Source organism: Cryptomeria japonica, chromosome 2, assembly GCF_030272615.1.
Source record: "Cryptomeria japonica chromosome 2, Sugi_1.0, whole genome shotgun sequence".
Taxonomy (NCBI): domain Eukaryota; kingdom Viridiplantae; phylum Streptophyta; class Pinopsida; order Cupressales; family Cupressaceae; genus Cryptomeria; species Cryptomeria japonica.
Window position 1 is genome coordinate 271,610,011 of NC_081406.1, and position 10,297 is coordinate 271,620,307.

A 10,297-nucleotide genomic window follows, 5' to 3' on the forward strand; every position below is an offset into this window, starting at 1 on the left:
TAGGCAGCTGATGAGCTTGTTTCCATGTCATTCAAGATAATGCCTGCTTGCTTTCTTTTAAGAAATTTTCTTGCACATGACTCTAAAGCTTGTATGTTCTGCTTCAATACAGATATAAATTTTAATTCACGCTCAAATAATAATTAAATAAAATAAGCATTTGTAAAGAAAAGATTTAGTCATTCGATGTTACATATTATCTGACGGAAAGATCCTAGACAATTCTTGGAGAAAGGAAACATTATTGATAATCATTTTTTGCAAATAACACTGAATCAAATAAATAATAAATGTTTAATGCAATTTTTAAAAATAGAACTCATTCAATGCTTTCATTCACCGACGACAAAGCTGTTTGACCTACATCATCTCTCACTGTTGGAATTTCAATGACAACTAATGAAATGTCTGTCAAGGATGCTATATATCCGACGTCACTTCCATGTTAGACAGTCGTCAAGGAGCAATCATAACATCCATCGGAAATCCAATGGAAATCTGCTGATATTTGTTGTGATGGGTGCAAATATAGCCATCATCGAATGAGTTCATTACATCATCGGATGACTGACGCAAATGGCATCATCGGGAAGCCCGACGATGAGTTTTCGATGGTAAAGTTGGTCGAAAGTCCGACGTGTGGTTGTCGCAAATCCGACAATTAGCCATCGGAAATTAGGCCCAGATGTACTAGTGCGCATATTGGTGTAGTTGTATTGAAGATATATAATTTATTTGTACATGACTAAATTGATTTAGCTGTATTCATGATATAAAATTATGTATTTGTACATGATTACATTGGTGTAGTTGTATTGATAATGATGAAAAAAAGAAGCACAGGCTATCAAAACTTATGTGTATGGCCCACTTATGTATGCTCATGAATGTTACATATAAGTCTAATGGTAATTATGTGTCTACAATATATATAAATATTGATGATCATGATCATTACCACTTTCCTCAATTCATTACAACTTAATATAGGCTTGTTAGTCTATATTTATCTTTTTCATCCCCATTATCGTTTAATATAGTCTTGTTTGACAATTTTTTGCACTTAGGGTGGTCAAGGAATGATGCCGATAGGGTATGGCCCTGAGCGTTCGACCGAGTGTGAGGGTAAAACAAGAGAATGCCTATGGTAAGAATGCCTAATTGGAGGTGTTGGGACTGATGGTTCATGCCCACGATGAGCAAAACAAGAAATTGGTTTTGTAGCAACTTTTTATTGAATGCAACTGAAGATTTTTTTGTCAAATAAAAAAAAGATTCCCTATAAAAACCACTCTGAATCTTGAAAATCTGAGACAAGCTATTGTAGGCAGCCCTCATGTGACCCTATAGGTTCAAACAGATCATTTGCAGGTGCCATGATTTCTGGGATATAACCTGTCAAATTTTGATAATTTTCCGCACAGAGCTCTCAAGGGATGATGCTAGTAGGGTATGGCCCTGAGTGTTCGACCAAGGGGGGGGGTAAAATAGGAGCATGCCTAGGGTAAGAATGCCTAACAAGAGGTGTTGGGATTGATGGTTCATGCCCACGATGAGCAGAATGAGAAATTGGCTCCCTAGCAACTTTTCATTGAATGCAACTGACAATTTTTTTGTCAACTGAAAAAATGATGCTTTATGGAAAATGGCTCCGAATATTGAAAATCCAAGATAGGCTATTATAGGTAGCCCTCATGTGACCCTGTAGGTCCAAACAAATCATTCTCAAGTGCCATAGTTTCTGACATACAGGCTGTCAAATCTTGACAATTTTTCCCACTTAGGGCATTGAAGGGACAACGTTGGTAGGGTATGGCCCTATGCGTTCGATAGAAAGGGGGGGTGGGGTAAAATAGGAGCATGTTGAGGGTTAGAATGCTTAACCAAAGGTGTTGGGACTGACAGTTCGCACCCACTATGAGCAGAACAAGAAATTGGTTGCGTGGCAACTTTTCATTGAATGCAATTGCTGATTTTTTCATCAATTGAAAAAATGTTGCCTTACAAAAACCGCTTTGAATCTTGAAAATCCTAAATAGACTATTGTAGGAAGCCTTCAGGTGACCCTCTAGGTTCAAATAGATCATTTGTAGGTGACACAGTTTCTGAGATACAACCTGTTAAATTTTGACAATTATTTGCACTTAAGGCGCTCAAGGGACGATGTCGGTAGGGTATGGCCCTGAGCGTTTGACCGAGGGGGCGGGGGAGGGGGATAAAAAAAGAGCATGTCCAGGGTAATAATGCCTAACTAGAGGTTTTGGGACCAATGGTTCATTCCCATGATGAGAAGAGTGAGAAATTGGCTCCATGGCATCTTTTCATTGAATAAAACTGACAATTTTTTTGTCAACTGAAAAAACACTGCCCTATGAAAACCGCTCCGAATCTTAAAAATTCAAAATTGGCCATTGTAGGCATCCCTCAAATGAAATTGTAGGTTCAAATGGATCATTCACAAGTGCCATGGTTTCCAAGATATAGCCTGTAAAATTTTGAATTTTTTTCACACTTAAGGCACTCAAGGGACAACATTGGTAGGGTATGGCCATGAACGTTCGACCAAGGGGGGGTTAAAACAAGAGAATTCCTAAAGTAAGAATGCCTGACCGAAGGTGTTGGGATCAACAGTTCATTCCCATGATGAGCAGAATGAGAAATTAGCTCCATGGCAACTTTTCTATAAATGAAATTGACATTTTTTTCGTCAACTAAAAAAAAGATTTCCTATGAAAACCGCTCTGAATCTTGAAAATACGAGACAGGCTATTGTAGGAAACCCTCACGTGACCTTGTAGGTTCAAATGGATCATGTTGGAATTTAGAGTTTGTTGGCATTTTTCATATAGATTGCATTAATGATATGTTGTCATTGATGTCAATTGAACCGGTAAAGGTATTCATGTTATTGTTGATATTGTTGTTTTTTATATTGGCTAGTAATTGGTAAGAAGATATTTGTGGAAGATGTTGTAAATAGGTATGTAAAAGTTTGTGAGTTGAACTGGTGAACCAGTGTAAAGGGTTAAACCTTTCTATGCAATGTAACTAGTAAACCCTATTAGCTGTTAAACCCTAACCAATCAAGTTTGATGGTTTATTATCTAATAAGTGATAATGATGGAGACACGTGTGATCATTGTATGAGGATAATTTCAAATTGTTTTGGTGCATTTTTTTTTGTCTAGGGAAGCAGAAAAGTGGATTGCATCTAATGCACATCATGTGATGAGTTACAAAGTCCGATGAAGTGATGATCATGGAGCAGTCGGAATTTTCTTGAAGAATGTGGATAGATTGTCATGATTTCTAACGGTCAAGATTGTACTGACTTGTTTGTAATCTCGATGATGAAAATTAGGTTTTTGTTGTGTTACTGACCTAACTGATTTGTATTTAAGGTTGATGAAGTTGTTTGTAAAGGTGGTTGGCAAGATTGATTGAAATATGTTGAGTGTGTAGTTGCCTAACCGGTGAATGGATCTGCACTTTAAGTGAAGGAAAATTGAAGCTTAGAAGGATCTGATCAATCAAATGTAGTGCTACTCAGATAGATCAAGAAAACCTATTGTTTTCTAACAATTACAGCATACGTGAAATCCCTTAACCGGGTAAGCTCTAACAAGCTTGGTTACCCATTAAATCCTCTAACAAGGTGGTCCATTAGCTTGGATTCTTAAATCCTCCAGCAAGGTTACTCCTAACAAGGTATTGTGCTTTTCATCAAGGCATATTTGTAAATCCCCTAAACGGGTGATTCCTATCCAGAATTAGTTCTTAACAGGACTTATTGTAAAGCTTTATCAGGCTTGGCTCCTAATAGGGCGAACCTCAGAAGAGTTCAGATAGCTATCCTTGTGAGTCTCTTCTCACCATGTTTTTTACCTATTTGGGTTTTCCACGTATAAACATTTGTGTCAAGTGGTGAATGCTTTTGTGGTTATGATCTTATTTGTTGACTTGATTAACTTCTGATAAGGCATGATAAGTAGAAGCATTGTTGATGTTTGCAAGATTGAAGTTGTTTACTGTTAAGTTGTCATAACAGTTAAAGAGGTTGATGTCAAGTATTCTTATGAATATTGATCTTGACTGAGATATGTTTACTTTGTGTGACTGAATTTGAGATTGGGAACTTTGTATCAGTTTTTCATTATACTGATTCACCCCCCCTCTCATTATTCTACCAGATACTTATTCTTTTATCATACCATCAATTTCTATGAAAGCATCTCAGGTCCTCTTAATCTAAAAGCCTAACAACTTGAGGAAAAGATCTTGTAGCTTACCTCTATATCTACCAGTGCCTCTAGGGAGTCATTTTGCCTTGTAGATATTCTTCATCAGTATATTCCATTTCATCATCATCTATCCTATGCTGTGGATTCCATTTCAAGCCTCCACCACTATCCGAGGTACACATTCAATCATCTATTTTTACATCTTGTAATTTTCTTGTATATTTTTCTTGTTTTTTGTGTATTATTTAGATTTTTTGGTACTATTTTAGTTTTTTTTAAAGTAGCCTATAAATAAATGTGTTTTTACATTTGTAAATTCTTAATTTTGATCTGAAACATTCTTCAATAGTTAACCCTAAACCCTAATCAACAAATTTACAAATCAAAACCAAACCTAGATAGTTAACAAAACAAAATATCAAATTTACAAGATACAAGATATCTTAGAAACATCAAAATGAAAACCAAATTGAAACAAAACCAAAACTAAATGGAAATCAAAATGAAAACTGAAACTAAATCGAAACAAAATCAAAATGAAAACTAAAACCAAATTGAAACAAAATCAAAACAAAAACCAAAACAAAACCGAAACTAAATGGAAATCAAAACCAAATCCAAACCAAACCAAACCAAATGAAATGGCACAATAGGGCCGTTAAATGTTTCTAGGAATTATTTTTTTAGGTATTGGGACTTTCAACCAATAAACGAAAAAATTTAACCACTTCTAGCAAGCCACCATTCCAATTCCTTAAATTGAACATATGTACCAAAATTGTTCTTAATCCTCATTAGGCAATACAAAAGTTACCACTATTAGTATAACCTTAAAAGTAATTAACATTACTCTTGAAATTTTAGATATCAAAGTTAAGGCTTAGGTTTATGCCATGTCATGGCATAAAGGTCCTATTATGGTCCTATTATGTCATGTCATGGTATAAAAGGACCAATTATGGACACATTATGCCATGTCATGGCATAATAGGACACATTATGCCATGATGGCATAATATGTCCTATTATGCCATGACATCACATAATAGGTCCATAGTTAGTCCTATTATATCATGTCATGGCATAATAGGACCTATTACGCCATCGTGGCATAATAGGACCTATTACGCCATTGTGGCATAATAGGACCTATTATGCCATCGTGGCATAATAGGTCCTATTATGCCATGACATTGCATAATAGTCCACCTATTATGCCATCATGGCATAACAGGTCCATAATAGGACCTATTAAGCCACAACATGACATGATTTTCTCGAATTTCCAACTTCATCATCTAATTCATCTCCAACACTGAAACTATGCTAATTCGACATGTTTACATAATATGATAGGACCAATTATGGACCTATTATGCCATGACATTGCATAATAGGTCCATAGTTGGTCCTATTATATCATGTCATGGCATAATAGGACCTATTATGCCATTATGGCATAATAGGTCCTATTATACCATGACATTGCATAATATGTCCTATTATGCCATGACATTGCATAATAGTCCACCTATTATGCCATCATGACATAATAGTCCACCTATTATGCCACCATGGCATAATAGGTCCATAATAGGACCTATTAAGCCATGACATGACATGATTTTCTCGACTTGCCAACTTCATCATCTAATTCATCTCCAACACTGAAGTACTAATTCAACATGTTTACTTAGTATGATAGGACTAATTATGGACCTATTATATCATGTCATGGCATAATAGGACCTAGTATATCAGGTCATTGCATAATAGGACCTATTATGCCATGACAACATAATAAGTCCTATTATGCCATGACATTGCATAATAGGTCCATAGTTAATGTCCTTTATTTTTTGGCTAGGATTTTTAAAAACTTATAAATATCCTGCATATCATTTAACATATCCACACCTAAAGGATTTGGTCTTGCATAAAAAATAAAAAAAAGAGAAAAGTAAACATAATTTTTTTATTCATGGGTGAAAACCATTCTTATGACACCTTGGACAAGTACCATGATGAAGACCAAATTCTTGCATCATGTATAATCTATTATTTAAAAGTACCCTACACTTAGGAGTATACCATAATCCATTCAAGTTCTCTTTATTCTCAACCATCCTTGTCATCATCCATATCATGTATCTCACATTCCTAGTTTTTGACCTTGATTCAAGTGTTTTAATCATTTTGAGACATGTTTTAGGAAAATTCTAATATATAAAATCCTCTTTATAGAGAACTCTTACACAATTTTAGAAATTTTTAAAAAAATTATATAAAAAAATAGAAATTAAAGAAAAAAATATCACGTACACAAACATCCATACAAAAAAATTTAGAAGATGAGTAACATATATCCACATCTCTACCAAAGTAGGGAGTATGAGTTGAACATGTGATGCCTACCTAGGTAGATATCTACCCAAGTAATCTTATCCTATTCTAGATACAAATATGCAATACAATAGTTAGCTAAATACAAGAAAATAATTATGCACCAACAAAGTGAATGTACACATTGAGGTGACACATAACATAAAAGAGAAACCACTAGATATGAGATATTAGTTTATCACCTAGATTCAACTCTTACTTTTCCTTCATTCATAATTTATCTTTCATATTGTTCACTTTTCACATCTACTTTATCTTTTGGTAGCTATTTATCTCCTTTATGTCTTATCTCCCACTTTGGGAGCATATATGTTTAATTTAATCTTTTATGTTTACTTCATATTCTATTACCCCACTTGTAGGGCATGTTTAATATTTTCTCACTTGATTTCCTTTCATGATTCCTACTTTTACTTCATATGTTTTATCTCCTATTTTTACATTATCTAATCTTTATTAGTAACTACTAATTTCCCATAATGATTTATGTCTTATACTTTAATCTTTGTTCTATCTTATGATCTTCAAGACTATTTGCTTCACATATGTTCATATAGTGTTTTTTTAATCTTATTAAAGCATTATCTTATGCTTATATATTGGTTAATCTATCTTCTTAAAGTATTATTTTATGTTCATACATTGGGCAATTTATCACTTTAGATCATTTTTGTATATCCTTCCATTTATATATAATTATATCTAGGTACACTGATAATTAGGTCTATATGATCTCTTACTCTCTAGTTACTAAAAATATGTTATTTATTATTTTTCATCAATGACTTATCATCATTATTTTATTTTTTTTCCAACAAGAGCATTCTATTTACAATCCTTTATTGTCATTCCTATTATTTTAGAGAATATAATAGATTATCACTATTTGATCATGCATTTTTGCATCTTAGTATCATATGATTGTGCCTCACATGATGATCTTGTATTGCTATTATCTTGCATGATCTTGTGATTATATCTTGGTTTATAGAGCGTAATGATCTTACATTTCAATATCTTATTTTAAGCACTTATCATCAATCCTTATATATTCTTACACTAAGGAGGATCATCTTATTTCCCACTTCTTTATTGATCTTACATTGGCATATCTTACAAGCAATCCTACTTATATCAATATTATATTATTATATCACATAGCTTGATCCTACATTAGAGGCATCATGGTACTCCACTATCATGCATATTAAATATTTTAAATTAGATATCATACTTATCATAATTTGTATATTTGAATATTTGCACCATTTTTGAGCTTCAAATCATTGATCACTTTTGATCCTAACTATACTTTTCTATCCCATCCATCATATTGATCCTATCACACTTCATTTGAAAGTATTGAGTCTTTTGCTAATGAACCTACTTGTCCTACTAATCCTACAAGCAATATTTAATCATACTCATTGATGTCAAGCTGGACCATTTGTTTTAATTTCATGGTCACTTTTGCCTATATGATGTGTACTACATCACCATTATTTTGACCATATGTTGATCTTATTTAACTTTTTTTACAAGTTCATGTATGAAATATTTTATATTGATTTTAATATTTGATGCATTTTACAAGAAATGAATGCATTAAATTGAATATTTAATAGATTTATGAAGTTTCATTGAAAGTTTTTATTATGTTTTATGAGCAAATTTTATATTTAAAGATTCAATAGTATGTACATGCATATTTTTTAAAGTTCAATATTATATTATATTTCATGTGTATCTCATTCAATAAAATAGAAATGTTACTGTTTATAAATATTTTTTTAAAACTAAAATAGATTCTTTTTTGACATAGAGTTGTATATAATTCATGTATATCTTTATATATGCAGGAGCTCTTTGTTATCATGGATGTATGTGACATAGATGAATTATTAGGTAAAAATCCCCCACCACAACCCCCTCCTCCTCCACCTCCACCTCCACCTCCACCACCACCACCTCCACCTCCACCTCCACCTCCACCCCCTAGATTGGATGAAATTTGTTTAAGAGAATGAATTAATGAAAACCTACAAGTGATTGAACAAACTATTACTGCTATCCAAAATGAGACAATCATGCCACCTCATCTTCTAGAGTTTGCAAAATCAATGCAAATTGTTGTCGAGTCAGTTAGATCTGTTGATTCTCAATTAGATCAATTTCATAGACGACGACAAGAGTTGTGTGATTTTTATGTCGATGGTTTAACTTATAGGAAAATCATTGATCTCAAAATAACCGAAGCTCATTTATGTCCATATTTTACTAACCCAAAAACAAGAGAACCAATGCAACCTAGCTAGAAAAGAATTTCAATTAGGTGGTGTGTGCATCCATAAATGGCAAGACACTTTTGGGATAGATGGTGGATGGTTTTTGACTATCCACCACATTGTAATTATGAGGTCCCTTTATATTTTTTGAAGAAATTATACTGTGAGTTTGTAATGTACCAAAAAAAAAATTATTTTGATATTAATTCATTCCAGGGTGTTGGTCGTGGAATGCCACAACATAGATTAGGGGCACAGAGTAATAATCCCCTACTAGGTCCACCCATAGTTCCACTTGTTGCTCCATCGATTCCTGCAGATATGTAGAATACATCATTCATTTCGACATTAGATGCTTTGACTTCCCTCACAGGTAATTTGAGTGATCAAGCTGCTCACATGGAATCCACTCCTTAGTGGATGTCGCATATGTGTTTGAGTTGTCATGAGATGTGTGTAGGTCCTACTGCTGATCCAGGATCTGCTTCAATTCCAGCTGAGCATGATGCAGCAAATGATAGTATGATATGTACTTTTTTATGGGCTTTCCACATTTGTTTACACATGTAATTATTTTTTAACATTGTATATACTATCTTGGACGTGCACATATTTTATATATATGGATAGTTGCATAATAGGATTAGATCATATATATTTTGTACATACTTTATATATTTTGTGCACATTAGATATTATGTGGAGTTCATCATGTTACCATCCAGATATATATATATGGATTAGATATTATATGGATTATGTGGACTTGAAATTTTATTTTTGGAATTTTATTTAAATAACTTGTGACTAGATAAACTAAAGGTGTACATCATGAACTAACAATGATGATAAGACCAAAGTATCAAAACATATCTTATAATTATAACATATTCTAAATTAAAAAGTATTAATCATCATAGATAAGTAAAATATATAATCAAATATATAATTACCATTACAATAATAATGATGATAAGAGAAAAGTATCAAAACAAATATATTGAATAGAACTTGATTAAAACATAATCATCTCATTCATAAATTTGACCAATAGTCTCTCATTTATGTATATAACACAAAGTGTAATCAAGAAGACCTATCTAAAATAAAATAAATAGTCTATCTAAATTATAATAATAAGGATTTATATCTTTCAAAATACAACATAAAGTATGCACAAACAATAGTAGTCATTGAGGCCAAGTCTACTCTGATAGACTTGGAAAAAAAATATACATATGATTAGTTTTTATAATGAGGATGCATTGAATTCAAATTACAACATAGAGCATACATCACGACTCTTGAGAGGGATTTGGCTTAAGGGTACAAAACTTTAACTTACTTGTAATTATTCAAAATGAAACA